The sequence below is a fragment of the Callorhinchus milii genome, unplaced genomic scaffold, assembly GCF_018977255.1.
Source record: "Callorhinchus milii isolate IMCB2004 unplaced genomic scaffold, IMCB_Cmil_1.0 Scaffold3, whole genome shotgun sequence".
NCBI classification, from domain to species: Eukaryota; Metazoa; Chordata; class Chondrichthyes; order Chimaeriformes; family Callorhinchidae; genus Callorhinchus; species Callorhinchus milii.
Genome location: NW_024704744.1, coordinates 15,947,428 through 15,967,932, shown reverse-complemented (window position 1 = coordinate 15,967,932; position 20,505 = coordinate 15,947,428). Strand labels below are relative to the sequence as shown.

The 20,505-nt window shown below is 39.9% G+C and overlaps 1 non-coding gene across 1 annotated transcript; it reads left to right on the top strand.

Moving 5' to 3' along the window:
* The first annotated feature begins 16,516 nt into the window (after positions 1–16,516).
* Positions 16,517–16,588, top strand: trnaa-ggc. Its single transcript has one exon. It is a non-coding gene; the product is annotated as a tRNA-Ala (tRNA).
* Positions 16,589–20,505: the final 3,917 nt, after the last annotated feature.

Genomic DNA, 20,505 nt, shown 5'->3' with positions numbered 1-20,505 from the left:
GTTACTATTCTAGGAGTAACCCTTTATTAGTTTGTATGAAGAGACTCACCCATAACAGTAACCTTTCTTCCTCTTTCAGGTGCTGATCATCACTCACCTACAAAAAACTCACTGCGCTTTACAGTATATCATATGAAATGCTTTGGGATGACTCCTGATATGAAAGATGATATACCAAATACAAAGATTATTATTTATTTTTATCAACCTGCTGAATATTGACAGAATTTTTTTTTATATCTGATTCCTTTGTTTGCCTTTTTATCATTTTAACTAAAAATATTGCCTTTAATTATTATTAATAAATAATTGCCAACCTTTACTTTGCAGCTAGGTTTAATATGTAATTGTCACTTTCAGCCAAGATTATCTTTTTTTTCCAGTCTGCTGTGTTCAGTGTGAATATAAATTCCCCAGTGCATTGTTCATTGTACAATGGAATTGACGTATTTGAGAATTTCAAATTGTCCAATTAATTTTTTTTAGCTGGAGTTTTTGTACTTGAAATCTACATTGCCCATGTGACTTCTGGTAATACACGACAAATTATGTTTCATAATAATGAGGCTACAATTGTTAATCCTGCAGTCTGAAAGTTACCACACCAACTCAATGATACTGATACCTGTTGGCAGTTCTTGATAGACAGCTAGTGCCAGAAAAAAAGTGGACAAAACTAAATATCCAATAAAATTCACAGTATATGATATATACGAAAGGTAACTTCAATATACTGTGCCTTATCACATCGCCGAGATGTCTCAAAAGCTTTTCACAGAATATATTGTAAAGTGAATTGACTGTGGTTTGGTGGGCTGAACGTGGTAGGCAATTGAGCACAGCAGTATTCCACAAAAAGCTGTGGATTGAGTGACCAAATTATTGTTATTATTTATTTTTGAAGGGATTACTCCCCCTCCCTGAAAGCGATCCGCCAATCGACCAACAACCGGGTTCCCACTTACTACATGAATCTAAGGTACCGTTGAATAAATGTACTAATCTGATCATTTATAACTGTATCAGCCTGAAAAAAACAGATGGCAGGTGTGAATAATGGACTGCTTTGTTGGTTTGAGACAGATTTAAACGGCAGATGTTAGATGACTTTGAATTCATCTGATGGTTTCTCACTGGGAGGTGAGAAAAATGACAGATTTGATTATTTATTGGTTCCAAACCTGGGATATGAGAAGATTTGTCAATCCATGTATTGCTTAGTTTCACACTGGGGAAACAAAGCAATTCATTTAGGAAGATAATGATTTGTCACTAGAATCAAGATGTGGCAGACCTGATATAATAATCTGAGGTACATGGATAAAAAGTTTGCTGTTGGAGAAGATGCTCTGATTAAGTAGGGAAAATAATTAAATTATAGTTAATTCATGGTGAGTTGGTAAACACAATAGAGAGGTTTATATTAAGTTGTAACAGGCATTATCAGAAACAATCAAATATTGTACATGTAGTATCATTGATGTGGCTACAAGTGATTACAATGTGAAAAATAAGGAACTGGACAAAATCAAGAATATTGATCTACAAATTGAATGCGGAGTATGTGGCAGTGTATAACAAACATAGTTCCTATGATCATTGGTGGAACTGGGAATGTTAACATGACTAGTCAAAAATGGCTTAACTAAATACCTAGTGAACAAAATATCAACCTCCTGCAAAAGTAACTATTTTAGGAAGCTCAAATATATTAAGAAAAATGACATCTATTCATATGTAAAGCAGCAGTGTTATTGGTCTGGCTGACCCATCACCGAAAACCATTAAGAAGTTACCTCTATAAAATGACTTAAACTGTAATCTCGTAATAATAATAATGATTGCTAAAAATAGCTATTTTTTGTTTAGGGGAAGTCCCTTTCTCTTAGTAAGTTAGATCACATTGTTTAGATTCACAAGTGAAATTGGCATTCAGGGGTTGGGGGATTGTCAATGTCTGTACAGTCCACATCCCAGGATATGTCATCACCCTCAGTGCTCGACAATGGACAAAGTTGATTAGAGATTATGGAAAAAATGAAGTTTGCAAACACTCCGGGACAAACACACTGTATTCTGACCCAGAACAGATGAATCCGCTGAATGGCAAATTGCAGAGCAATCTGTTTTATGCCAGTTATTGCAATGGCTTGTGAAAGACTCATTGGATCCTATTTGTGAGAGTACCCAGGCGGGTTTTAATAGAAGATGCTGCCTTGACTGAGTGCACATTCCGCAGACTCGTCAAGGGAACAGCAGACCTACAATTGTAGCTATTTATTGCCTTCATTGATCTTGAAGAAGGCATTCCACTTGACTGATCAGGACATGATGCATCCCTCAAAAAGGTTGTGCAAACAAACAACTGTCTTCCACCTCAGGATTGAAGAATTTGACTCCAGGCAATTTTATGACCCTGTTTCATTTCATTATTGTCATTAATTCAGTGTTGTAAAAGTCAATGCATGTGAAAAAGTACTTGGAAGTCCCATAATTTCATACTTTGGTGTCCTTGAAAACAATGTAGACCATGTAATAACTATTGATACTCATTATTGGAGCTGGAAAGGTTGATTTAACAATGAATGGAAAAAAAAACTCATGTTGACCTCTCCCTATAACCATATTGTGATATTTTGTTCTCAAGGAGACTGTAATGCTAAGTATACTTCTAGAGACACACTTGTGGGTTAAACTTTCGTATACAATATTAAAATAAACACAATAATAATAATCCTTATATTTGGTATAGAGTTTTAATATCGTGAGGACAAAGTGCTTTCACGGGATATTCTATAAAGTGTAGTGACTGTGTGCCACAAATGCAGCAATGAATTGCATACAGCAATATCCCACAAACAGCCATGAAGTGAATGACCAATTTTATTTTAATTGATTGTTGGTCTGGATCCTGGAGAAGCTCCCTTCTCTTTTTGAGTATTGCCATGGGATCTTTGACATCCACCTGAACAGGCAGACGGGACCTTGGTTTAATCTCTCATCCACAGAACAACACCTCCAGCAATGCAGGACAGTATTGCATTGGAGTGTGAGTTTAGGCTATATGTATTCCAAATCCGAACAAGTCCTTCCTACTCTTGTATGACCACATTTCAATATTATCACATCTGTCTTCATGTAAATGCTACAATCACTGCAAAAAAAAGCAGCCATTTAATTCTTATGTGACGTGAGCTAATTTGACCCTATTGGTATTTTCTGATGATTGTTGTTAAACCAACATGAGAATATGTGAACAGGTATTGATATAAGTCAAAGTAATCTTAACATTGTGAATGCAATTTTCCACCTGGCAGTAAGCCAGGATACAAATTACCAATGTTTGCAAAATCTGTTCCAACTTTCCTTACTTCAGTCAATGTCATTTAGTTATACTCTTTCTCTGGTGAAGTGGGGATCATGCAACATTTATGTTAGCTTTTTTTAAAGAAAAGATAAATTATTAACCAAACGTTCTGCTATGCAATGCCAGGTTTTGAGGATAAATAGCATAGGGAGAGGCAATTCAGGAAGCGCGAAAGTTATTCAACAAGTAATCTGTCATCATAACTCTCACAGGTTATTGAGTTAGAAAGAACTTGCATTTTTATAGCACCACATCATCTTAAGTGCTTTGCACAGTTTGCCACTATGGAAAATAATGACTATTTTTGTAGGCAAACACATTAGCATGCAAGCACTAAGCAACTGTTGAGAGTTTCTAGCCAAAACACTGAGAGAAATGTACTTTACTTTTCAGATAGTCATGAGATTTTTAATGTCCATTTGAGGTTAACATCTCATCTGAAGGACTAAAGCTGACACACGTAGCACCAACAACCATTTGACACAAATTGCATTTATATAGCAGGAGGATGTCCCAAGGTGCTGGACAATGAGGGGTTTGCACGTGAGCTGCAGGTTGGGATCAGAGAGGTGTGGAGGACAAAGGGGTGGAGGAGGGAAGGTGACAAGGCACGGGTTTAAAGGAAAAACTTGAGGTCTTGAAGGAGGCGGAGGGGCTCCGGGAGTTCCAGAGTGTGGGGGTAGAAAAGCTGAAGGCCCGACCGCGGACGTGGAGCATGCCAGTGCCTGCAGAGCGAAGGGAACAAGACCATAGGGTGCTTAAAAGGTTAGGACAAGGATCTTGAACTCGATCCTCTGGGGAATGGGAAGCTAATGAAACCAGGCAAGGATGGGGGTGATCAGCTCTTGAAGTGTAGTGCAGGAGAGGACACAAGCTGCAGAGTTCTGAATAATCTGCAGCTTGTGGAGGGAAGAATTGGAAAGTTCGCCAATCAGGAAGTTAGGATAGTCAAGCCTGAATATAATGAAAGCGTTGATGTAGGTTTCAGCAACCTGAGGGAAGAGTTAGTGGTGGAGATGGGCAATGTTGTGGAGGTGGGGGAAGAGAAAGAGTGCTATTAATTGAGACATTGGATATACATTAATTATTTTTTGGTAATTGATTTCTTCTTCTACAGCTATAAAAGCAATCTTTAAGTTATGTACCTGCATAATTCAATTAGCTGCCAATTTATTTAGAGAATAAATAAGAAAGAGTGCTTTAAAGGGAATGTTTCTGAGCACCTTGAATGTAAACAAAGGAGAAAATCACTACATGATTTGCTTGCCTGCTTTATTTTATATGTTAAAGCTTTACCCAATACTTAATACTTGCTATATTGCTTAGCAACTATAAGATCAAGCATAAAATTATGGTAATCTTGATAATTATACCCAGTAATATTCAAAATAGAATGTCTTACTATAAACTAAATTTATATTCAGTGATTGAGCTTCTCAGATGCAAATATAAATTAAATATATCAAAATGATTGATACTTTGATGTGTGAAGTAATGATATTGGTTAAAATTAATAATAATAATAAGAATTTGGAATTTGACAGAATGCCATGGAAGGAATTCCATAGACATTGGCACAGCTAGTCCATTTCGGTGTTGATCTTCCCAACTCTTCCCTCCACAAGCTGCAGATTATCCAGAAGTTTGAAGCTTGTGTCCTCTCCCTCACCAAATGCCACGCCCCCATCATTGCCCGGCTCCAGGGCTCCCCATCCTCCAAAAGATAGAGTTCAAAATCCTCATCCTCACTTTCAAAGCCCTCAACAACTTTGCTCCTCCCCACCTCTGTGACCTGCTAAACCTATCCTGACCTGTCCACTCCCTCCGCTCAGCAGTCTCCAGCCTGCTCCAATGCCCACAACTGACTGGCCCCACCACTGGTGGTCAGGCCTTCAGCCTCTCTGCTCCCACTCTCTGGAACTCCATCCCACAGTCCCTTCACCTCGCTCCCTTCCTTGCCTCCTTCAAGGCCCATCTCAAGACCTTTCTCTTCGACCACGCCTTCAGTCATCCTTCGACCCCCACCCTCTCTGACCTCCACTCTCCCTGATCCCAACCAGCAGCTCACGTGCAAATCTGTGACTGTCCAGTGCTTTGGGATGTGCTCCCAACGTGAATGGTGTTAAGCAAATGCAATTTGTTTGTTTATTATACTCTAGATAAGCCTCTACCTCTTCTATTCTCCTCTTCCTTATTCTATTCCTTTTTCACTCATGTAAGTGTATATCAAACATTAATTGACAATAATAATAATAATAATCCTTGCATTTGATATAGCGCTTTTCACGTCTTTTCGACGTCAGCGCTTCACAGAATAGACTGTAAAGTGAATTGACCCTATATTTGTGGACGAAACGCGGCAGCCAATTGCGCACAGCAGTGTCCCACAAACAGTCATGGATTGAAAATGACCAATTCATTATTGTTTTTTGTTTTTAACTATTAATAATTAATAATTTCACACAGATTTGGATCTCAAGCACAATTTTTTTTCTCATTCATATCACAGTACATCCAGTATGTACACAACTATTTGCAAAGTTCGGACTAAATTATAGTTATTTATTTAAAAATTTTAGTTTTTGACAAAATGTAACAAAAACAAAATTACATTAATATAGTGCCTTTCACATCGGGATAGTTAAGGGTTTCCATCCGAGCTGGAGATTGGAATCAAGAAAATATATATAATACAATATAAATGTATAATTTAAAATATAAATGGCATAATTATTAAATGCAATATTATTAAATATGATAAAGTTGTTGTTATCATAAAAGGGCTGCTTTTGAGCAAGTTCTAAATTAATGGCAACCCAGGATATTCCTGTTAGATTACTGGTGGATTTAAAGCAACTCATGCTTGTTGGGTTTACAAATCAGTCAGGATTCCTGCTCCTCAGCACTATGACTATTAGTGCTTCAATTCTTTAGAATTGCATTAAAGTGATATCCTACCAAGCTAGAAATGATGCAAAATAAACAAACCCCACAGCGAAATGTCAACCAACTGCTATTTGCAGAACAAATAAATGATAGTTGTCTTAGACCAGAGATAAGTGCACTGCAGTAAAAGAAAAATACTGCCATTGAATGTTTCGGCTCTGATGCACAATGACATTATATCTAAAATTGAAATATGAAGCTATTGTAATTTATACAATATAACTGCAAATGCAATGTGGGAAGTGACGGCACTTTGATGAAATGGATAACACTTCTTCAGGATAAATTTGTAGAATTCCTATCTGAGATAATCGTGGATGAATTTCCTATTACTTCATCAAAATCTATGTTCATGATAATAATAATCTTTGCATTTGATAAAGCGCCTTATCACGTCTTCGAGACATCTCAAAGAGCTTCACAGAATATACTGTGAATAAATTTACTGTATATTTGAAGGAAAACTGATCCGCCAATTGACTAACAACCAGGTTCCTACTTACTGCTAGGTAAACAGAAGCATGTGGAGCAAGGAAATTCCCCCAGTGTTTCGCCCTGCCGGGAATCGAACCCAGGTCCTTCACTTGCGAGGTGAATGCTCTAACCATTAAGCTCCATGGCTCTCAGGGAACTTCTCAGCAAGTTCTTCTGCCAGCCAGCCTTGCATTACTCCAGGCATTGCCTCATGTCCTACACTTATTCACCAAGTTAAAGGTCAGCTGGCTTCAGCCAGTATAATTCTTGACTTTGGTTCAGAAAATTGTGGTGTTCAAGCCCTACTTTGGTTCTTGAGCTGATAGTTGAGGGTGATGCTCCAGTGTAGAGGTGGGAAGCGTTGGATTATTTGAGGTGTTGTCCTTCTATTGAGTGATTGCTGCTCGACTACAAAAACATTTAGCAATAATTATTTTGAAGAGCTTTATTCCAATTAAAGTGCCTTCTTCTAATTCAGCAAGGAATTAGAAAATAGAGAAAGAACATTCAAGACAATTACAATACAGTTTACATTTATGCAGCGCCTTTCACGTCGGGAGATTGTCTCAAAGCGCTTCACACTGCTGGTTGGTTTTCCGAGTTGAGGGATGGGAAGGGAAAGGACGATTGTACCAGGGGGAGGGAAGGGAGGCAGGAGGTTGTAGGGACTCTGGGATGGAGTTCCTGAGAGCAGGAGCAGAATGGCTGAAAGCAGGAAGGAGCAGGGCACAGCACCCCAGTGTTTATTAAATGAAGTGAATATATTTGTAGGCAAATGAGGCAGCCATTTTGCACACACCGATGTCCCACAGACAGTCATAAGTGAAATTATAATTACTATAAAAAATGATTGGATAAAAGGAGGCCGGAAAAGGACTTTTTTTCTGAATCAGGTGAGAAATTGAGAAAAAAGTAGGAATGCATATATTTTATTCAATCCACGACTGTTTGTGGGATACTAATGTGTGCATTTGGTTGCTGCATTTGGCCCACAAAATACACAGTAAAATCTACGTTACAATATATTCTGTGAAGTGCTTTGAGACATCTCAGCGACGTGATAAGACACTATTATTATTATTATGATGATTATTATGATTATTATTATTCATAAACCAAGGTGCTGAAATTGGGAAAGGGGAGCTCAGTTCCATTGTTAATTTTTAGGATTTGCTGAACATAATTAAACGTTTCATAGCAGATTCTTTGTGATGATAATTATTACATGGTATTGGTTCTGAAATGATTCACATTTCATCCCATTGTGTGAAATTAGTTGAAGGGGTTAGAAATTGCACTTGGTGCTGATCTCAGACAAATATATTGCCTGAAGTGAATATTTCTTTGATGTCATGAGAAAGTATACTTCCTAATTTGATCTACAGGTGTTGATGACTTATTTCGAAGCTGGTGCTAGACCCATGATTTGTGTTATCTAATGGGGTTTGGGGCCAAGGAGAAATCTCATTATTGGTAGGAATTAAAACAGACAAGTTCAAAACAACAGACACCCAAACACCTACCAAAACACACTTTATCTTAAAAGGAGTGAGCTCTGAATTGTTTTGCTCTTAAATATTAACTGGTACACTGCTGTGGTGTTTTACTGTGTTTTCTTGTGCCTTGCAATGGAACTGGTTGAAAATAATTATGATAATCTTTGCATTTGATGTAATAGTTTCACAGCAGCTCAAAGAGCTTCACAGGATTTACTGTAAAATGCAATGATTGTATTTTGTAGGCAAACGAGGCAGCCAATTTGTGCACGGCAGTGTCCGACAGACAGCAATGAAGTGAATGACCAAATCTTTCTTTGGGGGATTGTTGGCCAGGATACCAGGACAAAATTTCTTTTCTTTTCAAGTAATGCCTGGAATCTTCAATGTATAAGGACCTCAGTTTAACATCATCCGAGGGACTGCACAAAAATAAGACTGCAGTATTATTTATTCTACTGTACAACAATTTACAATTCGTAAAAGACTTAATGATGTGCATGAAGTACATGCGTTTCAGTAAAACACGGGCTCCTTGTTCACCAGGGTCATGAATGAACAGGGTGATGTCAAAAACAGAATGGTTGAGACTGCAGGGGAAATCAAAGTGCTTTTAAGGGATGAGCTGGAAGATTGTCCAGGAGAAACAGTATTAATAAAAAGACTGAAATAGTGAACAATCTATGATTTTAATTCATGTGTTTCACACTCGCTTATTTGATCTTTACAATGGTCGACCAAAGGTCAGCAATAAAAATCTCAGAATTGTGTAAAAGCAGTACAGGTACCTAACATTTGAGCAACAGAGTTGTCAGAATGGTCTGTAATGGTGTACAGCCCAATGCACAATATTAAAACCCTAAGGTGAATGCGCTGAATTGAACTGGGGTTGAATACTCAGTGTTCCACAAATAGGAAATCCCGATAGAGTGTCTCTCTACCCAATTCAACTTTCAATCTGAAGAAGATCACATCGGGGTGCAGTCCTGCTGGGTGGAGTGCTCGATGTACTTCTAGTTACCAAAATGAGTTCTCATTTGTGCGACTCCTTAGGCCTGAAATTTTATCTAATCTTAGTCTGTAAAATCATTTTGTCCAAATATTTTATGTAATAATAATAAAAATGTACCCTGAATTGTGGAAAATTCTTACAATCAGCCTTCATTTGCAAGTCATTTCTTTGGACGAACTCCAGAAAACTGACTTCAAAATTAAGATTGAATTGAAGAATTTTCCCAACTCTACACTTTCTGGAATTTCAAAACAAAGAGGTCTTACAGGTTAAGATTAGGTGGAATTTCAGGCCTCGGATTCCTAATTAAGGAATCCCATGAACAAATACGATAATTTGGACCTTTATGTTCTATGTTGCTAATCAAGATTTTACGCTGAAATAAATCAAGATGAACGTGCAATTTCAAGTCGACTGGGTGTGGATTCTGTTAACTTTATTTTACTATTTTAATATGTAACTTTTATTCGAGGCCGCTGGCTTGGAGTTGATGCTGTAAGAATCTGGGTTTGAATTTTGGTGAGTTCACTCAGCCCACCATCGCTAAAGATATCTTTTTTCACCAAGTTCATTGACACGTGAAACAATCGCTCATCAAAACGGAATGAAATATGTAAGTGTCTTCTTGTGGAGACAACACATTCCATTAAATTTGACATGAATTTGTCATCCAGAGTCAGACTGACACCACTTTGATCTCACTGCTTTTCCCCTCAGTGGGCACCTCAATAGCTGAGTGTTCCGAATACTTTTTTCTTTTAGCTCTGCCAAGAGTCTGTAGAAAATAAAGACGGTTACAGTAATAGATTGAACTCAAAAGGGCAAACTTGGTTTCACTTCTGGGACCGGAGTTTGCTAAGAAAAACAAATGGAAAATTGCTTTCAGGCCACTTGTGAACTTGCAGGGAATTCGTTTCTTTAGACTCAAATAAATAACACTTGTAATAAGCTCTTAAACCTTCACCTTTATGGCACTGTCAGACAAAAGCACCTCCATCCAAACTCGTTCTAAAGACGTGACCTTTAGACTATCTGTTATATTCTTGTGTTTGAGTTATTTCTGGACTGCACATTTTTTCTTATTACTCCTGACTGAGCTAAGCCATTGCCAATCAATTAATTTTCCTTGATATACCCTGGGTCTAGCCGCTAGTAATAAACTCTCAAAGCTTTAATGGCAGTGTCAGTAAACTGACTGCTGAGCAGAATAACCTGCAACAAAAACAACAACAACTTGCATTTATATAGCAACTCTCGCGCAGGGTAGTATCCCAGAGCACTAGACAGTAGCAGAGCACGACGCCAATCCGGGGAAAGGGAGCAGTGACCTGAAGATGGGGAAGGAGGGGACAAAGCGGAGGGATAGAGAGAGTGTTCCACAGTTTCGGGACACAGTGGCTGAAAGCGCAGCCGCCAATGGTAGAACGTAGGGCAGGAGCGAAAAACAGAAGGCCGGAGCCAGTCGAACGGATCTAGCAGGTAATGGTTTGGGAATACGCAGGTCAGGGAGGTGCCAGGGCATGAAGAGATTTGAAGACAAGTGTGAGGATCTTGAAATCAATCCGTTCGGTGATAGGGAGCCAGTGGAGCCTGGCTAGACTTGTATGATGGGGGTCCGGAGTTTAGTCCGGCGAGTAAGCAGGTGTCAGAGTTTTGCATTAACTGGATTTGTGAATAGTGGAGCTGGGGAGACCAGTGCAGAGGGCACTTGAGTAGTCTAAATTCAATATGGGTGACACTGGAGGCAGCAAATGTCATACAAGATATTATCATATACCTATGTGATAGAACTAAGAGGAAACCTTTCATTGGTATCTATTCTTGCTAATGCACTGTTTAACTGTTACACTGCTAGACATCAGTGCTTTTACTTTTGCTTTTACTGCTTGCCAGCTCTTTTACACCAGCTCCATCCTCTGCAAGCTCAGACCATCCAGAATTCTGCAGCCCGTGTCCTCTCTCCCACACCAGCCTCAGCTCACTGGCTCCCTATTCCCCAGCGAATTAACTTATACATCTTTGTCCTTACCTTCACATATTAATAATAAAATTATTGCATTTGATATAGTGTTGTATCACATTGATGCATTTCAAAGTGGTTCACAGTAATTACTGTTAAGTGCAGTGACTGTATTTTTTTCTAGGCAAACATAGAAGCGAATCTATGCACAGCAATATTCCATAAACAGCCATGAAATGAATGACCAATTTTATCTGGAAAATTGTTGGCCAGGACATTGGGAGAAACACCCATTTTGGTTCATTTAGTATCTTTGGTTCTTTACTGTCCATTCAACCTGACAAATGAGGCTCAGTTTAAGATTGTATCTGAAGGACAGCATCTCCTATAGTGCAGTGCTCCTCCAAATCTGCATTGGCAAGTCAACCATAAACTGGGGAACGTGAATCCACAAGCTTCTGACCCAGGATCAAGGGTATTACAAAGTGACAAAATGCTTGCATGGCCTTGCCCCATCCTACCCTATTGTTAGTCGATTGACAGATCGCTTTCCCTGTAGGGGGGGTTAATAATTCCTTTTAAAAAAAATAATAATTTGGTCACTCAATCCATGACTGCTGTGCGCAATTGGCTGCTGTATTTCACCCACAAAATATACAGTCGGTTCACTTTACAGTATATTCTGTGAAGCGCTTTGAGGCGTCTCAAAGACGTGATGAGGCGCTATATCAAATGCAAGGATTATTATTTTTATTATCTCTATAATCTCCCATAGCCCTTTTCCTCTGGCCATTCAGTCTGCTCTGCTAATTCTGGTTTGCTACAATCCCCAACAGCTCACCACACCATCAGAAGGTGAACATTCAGCCACTTTGCCGTTACCCTCTAGAACTCTCCCAAAATTCCTCTGCCTCCCTCATTCCCTCCCTCCCTCTCAGCTTTCAAAACTTGTCTAAAACCTGTCACATTGACTGTGCCTTAAGCCAGTTCCTCCCCTTCCAGTTTCCAACTCCTTCTCAACTCAAGCTAGCTCTCAGTCTTCGTAAACTGCTTTGAAGTTGTCTCCCTTTGTGACAGGTATTAAAGAAGTGTAAATCATTGTTGTTCAGTGAGCAGCTGCTTTTGGCTTTACTTTTGTAAAAAGTCACCACACTTGACAGTAATTACTGCCAAGCACTCTGAGACGATTAAATGTGATAAGACACTATAAAAATGCAAGTTTGTTCTTTCTTTGACAGACTGAATAGCTTTACCCCATCCATTATTTTGTCTACTTCTGTTGCAGCAATCCAGACACATTTAAGATACATTTACCTAGGGAGATATGGCAGGAGAATAAGGCATTCAGTCCAACTAGGCTGTCCCTTTTCCCTATCCTTTTCCCCTCTATTCTCTGCCCCCTCACATATGCATCAGGTTTTCTCTTATATGCATTGATGTTCTAATATTCTTTGCATTTGATATAGCGTTTTATCACATCAGCAACAACAAAATTACATTTATAGAGCGTCTTTCACATTGGGAGGACTTCCCAAGGTGCTGGACAGTCAGGAGTCAGGACCTGAGCATGGGGGAGGGGTGGGGGAGGGGTGAGGGAAGGCAGAGAGGTGGGAGGGTGACTGAAGGCGCGATCGAAGAGAAGGGTCTTGAGACCAGCCTTGAAGGAGGCAAGGGAGGAAGCGAGGCGAAGGGACTGTGGGATGGAGTTCCAGAGTGTGGGGGCAGAGAGACTGAAAACCCGGCCACCGATTTTAGGGTGGGTCGGGCGGGAGACAGGGAACAGGCCAGAGGGTAGATTGGTAGAGAGTCAGAGAGGTCAACGTCGGCGAGACATCTCAAAGCGCTTCACAGAATATATTTTAAAGTGGATTGACGGTGTATTTTGTGGATGTATGTTGTTTGCTTTAATGAGTTCTACCACCGTCTGCATGAAGAAATTCCTTCTAAACTCCTTATTCGATCTCCTAATTCTGAAAGGTATTTCCATGAATGTCGGATAAAGGACTTTATGTAATAATAAACTGTCAGTTTTACCACAAAAAAACAGCATAAATCATGAAATAATGTCAATAACCACATTAGTATTATTACATCACGCAATACAATACCACAACTGCAAATCTTCATCGTTATAATATTGCTCAAGTCTCGTTGATCTAGTTTAATTTAATCAGCTCCATCTATTTTGTTAATCTGCAAAGCAAATGTGAAAATAAGCATTTAATCATCTGTTCCAATATGATAAAGAATGAACAAATTATACAATAATGAGTTGACAAAGAAATTGTTCGACACATGCATTTTTGAGACACATTCTGAATTTATCATTAGGAAGGTGACTCAGTCAAAGAGGAGGCGATTATGGTTTGTCACTCTTTGAATTAAGATTGTGTCAGTTTAAATTAACAATTGCTTCATGTGGTTGGATAAATTAAGAGCACAAAAAAAAGTGACAAGTCCCACTGCAAGAAGACGGCAGATATCTTTGAGTAGCTTTTCTTGAATATTGTGTTTCTCCTAATGTATTGGTAAATCCTGTTTAGTATCCGGCCAGTGCATGACTCACCCTCAACAAATGCTGTATTATTTTAAATGTGTCAAAATCCTATCTAAGGCAACCAGCTCTTGTATTGGCCTCAGCGTTCCCTTTGACAGCTCCGTTATCTGTCCGTGGCAGGCTACAGGATTGTCTATTGGCTTCTACAAAATAATTCTCACTGTTTGATGATGCATCTATCACAATATCTGACTTCAGCTGTATCGAATGCCCTGCTTAGTTCTAAAGGTCTAACAATTTCAGCTGCACCCAGTATCAAACAAACAAAGAAACATAACAACAACCACTTGCACTTATACAGCACCTTTCATGCCAAGTACATCCCAGAGAGCCACCCACGTCCACAGTTACCCTCTCGACCTGGTGATCACCCAGGGCCTCACCGTCTCGGACATCACCATCACTGATAAAACCATCTCGGACCATCACTTCATCTCCCTTAATATCTCCATATCCCTTCCTCCTACTCAATCCACTTCTATCACCTACTGCCCTTGGAAAAAAATTTCCCCCCACTCCCCCTCCGTTGCCCTGGAGTTATCCGAACTCCTGCCCCTCTGGCCCTGCTTTCACAATGACCTACCCTCCTTGATCGCTCTTATCCACAACTCTCTCTCCTCCATCCTTGACTCCCTTGCCTCCCTCACCTCCCAAACCCCTTCATGTTCCCGTAAATCCCCCTGGTGCACCAGCCATCTCCAATCCCTCAAGGCACAAGTGCATGCCGAATGCACCTGGACCAAATCAAACCTAATGGTCCATTGGCAGATCTGGCTAGACCACACGGAGATTTACCACTCCGCCCTCGCTTCCGCCAAATCAGCCTTTTACTCCAAGATAATCTTGGAAGCCAAGGACAATTCCACGCTCCTCTTCACCACCACTAACCACCTCCTCCGTCCCCCTTCCCACACCTCGCCCATCCTCCCGTCCAACTCCAACTGCGGGGAGATGCAAAATCGAGCGGATTTGTTCGGCTACCTCTTCATCCTTCCACCACTACCCACTTGCCACCTCCCCCTCAGGCCCCGGCACCCACTCATCTCCCCCGATACACCTTCGACCCTGTCTCCCCTTCTTCCCTCCATCATTTCAAAAATGAAGCCCACTGCCTTCTCCCTCGACTCCATCTCCACCCCTCTCCTCAACTCCGCCTCCTTGTTCCCTCTTTTAACCGACATTATCAACCTCTCCTTATCCATTGGCACTGTTTCCACCCCCTCAAAAATAGCTGTCATCAACCCCATCCTCAAAAAACCTTCACTGGACCCATCGCTATTCACCAGCTATCATCCCATCTCCAACCTCTCATTCATCTCCAAGGCCCTGGAATGAGTCGCAGATCCTCCACCTCGTCCCCTCCCTTGCCTCCTTCAAGACCCGTCTTAAGACTATCCTTTTCAATCATGCCTTCGGCCACCCTCCTAACCCCCTGGCCCCTACCTTTCCCGATCCCGACTCCTAGCTCGGGTCCAAAACAATGATTGTTAAGGGCCTTAGGATGTCCTTCCTACGTGAAAGGCACTATACAATGTAATTTTTTTGTTGTTGTTAACAAAATATAGTCAATTTTGCCCCCAAAATATATCGTCAATTTACTTTACAGTATATTCTGTGAAGCGCTTTGAGATGTCTCAAAGAGATGATAATGCGCTGTATCAAATGCAAGGATTATTATTATTATCCACCTCAGTCTTGAAAATGTGAATGGATCCAGCATCCACAACCTTTAGTAGGAGAGAGCTCCACATTTCCACTGCCCTTTGGGTAGAAAAACTGCCTCCTGATTTCACTCCTAAATGACCTAGTTTTAATTTTAAGACTGTGCTGCCTTGTTCTGGATTTCCCCATCCAGAGGAAATAGTTTCTCTGTATCTACCTTTATTATTTTAAAAACTTCAATCAGATGACTCCTCAACCTTCTAAACTCAAGGGAATATAGACCAAGTTTATGCAACCAGTCCTCATAATTTAACCCATTAAGCCCTGATATTTGGGACATCCTGCTGAAAGGCGCTATACAAATGTAATCGTGTTGTTGTTGTTGTTGTTGATATCATTCTGGTAAATCTGCACTGCACCCTCTCTAGAGCCAATATATCCTTCCTGAGATGTGGTGCCCAAAACTGAATGCAGTTCTCCAGATGGATTCTGACCAAGGCTCTACACAGTGGAAGCATCATTTTTTCTCCTTTATATTCTAGCACCCCCTTGAGATAAAGGTCAACATCCCATTAGCCTTTCTGAAAACTTTTTGTACCTGTGAGCTTGTTTTTAGTGATTTGTATACCCTCTTATGGTGGGTGCTGTTTTGCCATAGATACAATTGACAAATCCAGACTGGCCCCGAACAGACATTTCGGAAAAAAAACTTCAATCGGGATTTTTCGGTCTCGTGTGTAGGAGGCATCTGATCCTTAACCAAGACTGCTTTCCTCCACCTCTACCACATTGCCCGCCTCTGACCATACTTCACACCCAATGCAGGCAAAACCCTTATCCACGCATTTGTTACCTCCCACCCCGATTATTCCAATACCCTCCTCACTGGGCTTCTCAGCTCCACCATTCATAAAATCCAATTCATTCAAAACTACCCATATTCGTCCTCGCAAAAAAATGGCTATGTTTTCTGAAGGGCGCTATTACAAATGTAAATTGTTGTTGTTGAGAAATCATCCACTGAGAAAATAAGTCCTGAATGAGTCCTGTAGCTCAGTGGTTAGAGCACTCACCTGGCAAGTGAGAGGCCTGGGTTTGATTCCCAGCAGGGCGAAACCTTGTGCAAGTTTCCTTACTCCACACACCTCAAGAAAAAAAACAATAATAATTGGTCACTTCATTCCACAACTGTTTGTGGGAAACTGCTGCGCGCAATTGGCTACCGCGTTTCGCCCAGAAAATATACAGTCAATTCACTCTATAGTATATTCTGTGAAGCATTTTGAGACGTCTAGAAGATGTGAAAAGCGCTATATCAAATACAAGGATTATTATTATGTATCAATTCACCAGAATACATGAATCTCTGGTGCTGATTCTAGGCTGTGTGGTTAATCTCTAGCTAGATACTGGCTCTTACATGAAATATTACCATCAAGCAATACTACAGTTTAATTAAGGCTCCCATTTGAGTTGCTCTCAGTTCCCATCATTGTCCTTCTCTCTGCCCTGCAAACTCTGGTCTGCACAATCTGAATTGAAATAATGTAATTACTCTCTGGTCTCCTTCCCATGAGCTGTGGCTCCACAAAACAAAGTGAAATTCTACTGAAACGTTTATCCATCTTGACCACTGGGCTCATCTGGGACCTGAAATCTCTCAAGGTCTTAGCTTAAAATCAATGTCTGAAAATCTAACATTATGTCAGAATTTTGGAAAACTCTTAATTTTGAAACCTGTTTTGTTTAATCCAAAAAAANGACCTGCAGAAAACTGTGTTCCAAGTTAAGGCTGAATTTAAGAATTTAATATGAATGTGTAAGATTCCATGGCACTAATCAAAAAGAAAATGTAGTTTCTGGCCAACAATCCCCAAATAGAATTGGTCACTCACTCCATGACTGTTTGTGGGACACTGCTCTGCATATACTGGCTGCCTTGTATTCATACACATACATAGTCACTTCACTCACAGTAAAAATCATGTGAAGTGTTTTGATGTGATAAGGTACTATATCAAATGCAAAAAATATTATATCAATGGTCAGCATTTACTGCTAATGGTTTCAACTGAAAACTAGTGACCATAAGTTTTTTTCAAAGGATGATAGTGATTTTCAGAAAGGATTGTAAATGAGTTGTGCTATGTCATACAAGGTCACTTTAGGGGCCAGTGGGATACAGTAATAGGAATAGCTGCAAGGATCATAAGTCCAGGCCAAAGTCTTCAATTCCTAGACTGTCATTGAGAATGGTTTTGGGTGTCTGGAGGGAGATGAGGACTCGGTCTACCTCCAGCACATCCAGTTATGATGTGGTAACTACCAAAAACAACACTTAGCAGATCCCATTGAGCCGGCACTGAATCATATGGAAACTCAAACTCAATTTGTTCCATGGAATATTATTAAATATAAGTTCAGGGAACATCACAAGCAAATATAAAGTACAGTAGGTGGATGAGGAGGTGGTGATCTGAGAGAGTCAGTGATGCAATCTGAGTAAAGTTAACAGTAGTTGCTGGTGATATTAACCTGCAAATGGCCATCCGAATTGCATGGGTTAGCAATAAATCTACCTAAATCCACTTGCCTTGTTGAAGGAAAACTATGCCTATTCTATATATTATATATGGTTATATACATAACCATAGTGCAGTGGTTGGTGCAGTGGTTTGCCTCACAAGCAGGAGGACATGAGTTTGATTGTTATTATTATTCATGAGTTCTTAATAGACCTTTCTAAAACGATACAGTATTCAATCTTTCCTGAGTTTAGACTTTTGGAACTGCAGTAGTTTATCACAATTATTATTTCATTTCATTTTATTGCAACCATGTACTTCCTCATAGCCTTTCTTTTAAATTGGCTTCAGTTTGCAGCCGTCCCTGGGTTCTTTGAATTTAAATTGATCTTAAACTGCAAGATAGTTAAAAGTCAGCTGTTGAAACTTTAATAAACCAAATTAAGAGGTGGTGGGAAACTTTGAGAATGAGTTGGAAATGGAGTGCGCTATTACAGATAGACAGAGATAACAGTGACACAAATGAATGCCATTCTGGAATAGTCTCCTGCGGTCTTTAATTGAACATGCTGTTAATCTTTGCCGCTCCTCAATGTCTGTTGGAAATTGTTCATTTAGCTTCAGCATTATGATCTTTTCAATGCACTTGCAAGTCTTAGGTTGTTTGGAGTCCTGCACTTAGGCTGATCAGATCTAAAGTTCAGAGCCGCTGTGCTGGATAATGGTGTCCTAAGGACAATATTTAACTGGCAATTGTATATTTTTAAGTTAAATTATTGCCTCACATGCAATCCTCCTTGGGGGTGGGGTGGTAGGTGGGGTCTCCTTGGAATTTTCCCGGTTCCAAGATGACATGCCTGCTAATGTGGCTGTCTTGTTAGTCCTGAGCCAGGTGGGTCTACAGTATTCCAGGGCACTGCTGATGACAGCACAGCCATCCTGGCTCATTGGCAGGACTTGGAAAGGCAGGCCAGGCACAGGGGGCAGGGAGACGTCCCACTCAGCTCCTGTTAACTCTGCAAGCCAAAGCCTTAACAGGTAGGGTGGTCCTAGCTGTTCCTAGTGATAAAGCTTGCCAGACAGCTATATCAATGGCAAGCTATGCTGTTTTAGCTGGTTAGACTCCAGGAGTACCCCAACACACACTCTGTCCCCAAGCCTTGGATCTTGCCAACCTGTGCCTAATACTTTCCGGAATTAGGTAAGCAGAATGCATTGCTCCAGGGAGAGAGAGCACCTTCCATTCCAATAATCTATCTCTGGATCTTCCATGTGTAGATGGGATGCATGGAATTCTCAGTTTGGTTTGGATACTCTGAACCTTGGGAATGGACACCTGGCTGACCAAAAAAAAATGTGCAGCACTTTCACTGTGTAAAAGAAAAAAAAGTAACTATTGGTGTGTAAATATAGCAGTTGTTAAAATTGTGGTGTGATCTTTCAATTAGTTATGATCTTCCTTGGTCTATCCCAACTATTTTGTTAACCAAGAGAACATCTGGGACCTGAAATGTCCCATGTTTCTTAACCTTAAAATTAAGTCTATTGCTTTAAGAACATAAGAACATAAGAATTTGCTAGAGAAAGAAGACCAAGGTCCATTTAGATTGCCTTCCACCATCCTGGCAGTCACTTGACACGTCGTTTCCCAAACTATATATTGTATGTAAGATGTAAGAGTTCCTTCAAACAAATGCGGAAAACGAGTCTTCTTTATTAAGACTGAAATTAAGACTGAAATTTTCCAAAATTTGTACAATCGTAAAATTTAAGAATTGGGCCTAAGGCAGTAGTGACCAACCTTTAAGGTTGTCCATCAAAATAAATTTTCTTGATTGAATATTTCTTGATTATGTCATAATTATGTCATAAATCAAGAAATATTCAATCAAAAAAAAACTGAAAATAACAACCGATCAAACACGGACTTACCTAGACTCGTGCAAATGATCGGGCTACTTCTTAACGGCCCCACTGTCCACTTCCGGCTCACAGGCCACAGGTTGGGCACCACTGGCTTAACATCTAAGACTGTGAGAAATTTCAAGCTTCTGGTTGGAAAATCTGAGATGTCTGAAATTCACTCTGCCTGAGCCTGCAAGATCATTTTGTCTTAAATAGTGAGATTGCACAGACCATAAGATTCAATTTAAGAATTATCTCTCAATCCTATTTTTAATGAGTGGAAACAAATTCCAACTTAATATTACTGCATTCTCAAATGCACAATGGTTTGTTATAAATGCCAAGAAGATTTCCATTGGAGAGCAATGCTTAACAACTAGCTAAGAGATTGGAGTGTGGTGTCAGAGGCACTCATCTTAAAATACTGTAATCATTAAAAACAATAGTAATAATGACAATAATGCTTGCATTTGATGTGGCACCTTATCATGTAGTCGAAAATCTCAAAGTACTTGACAGGAATTAATGACAATTATATTGTAATTTTAGTTGAACAATAATATTCTCATAAACACGTTTTTAATAGGAAATTCCATTCTAA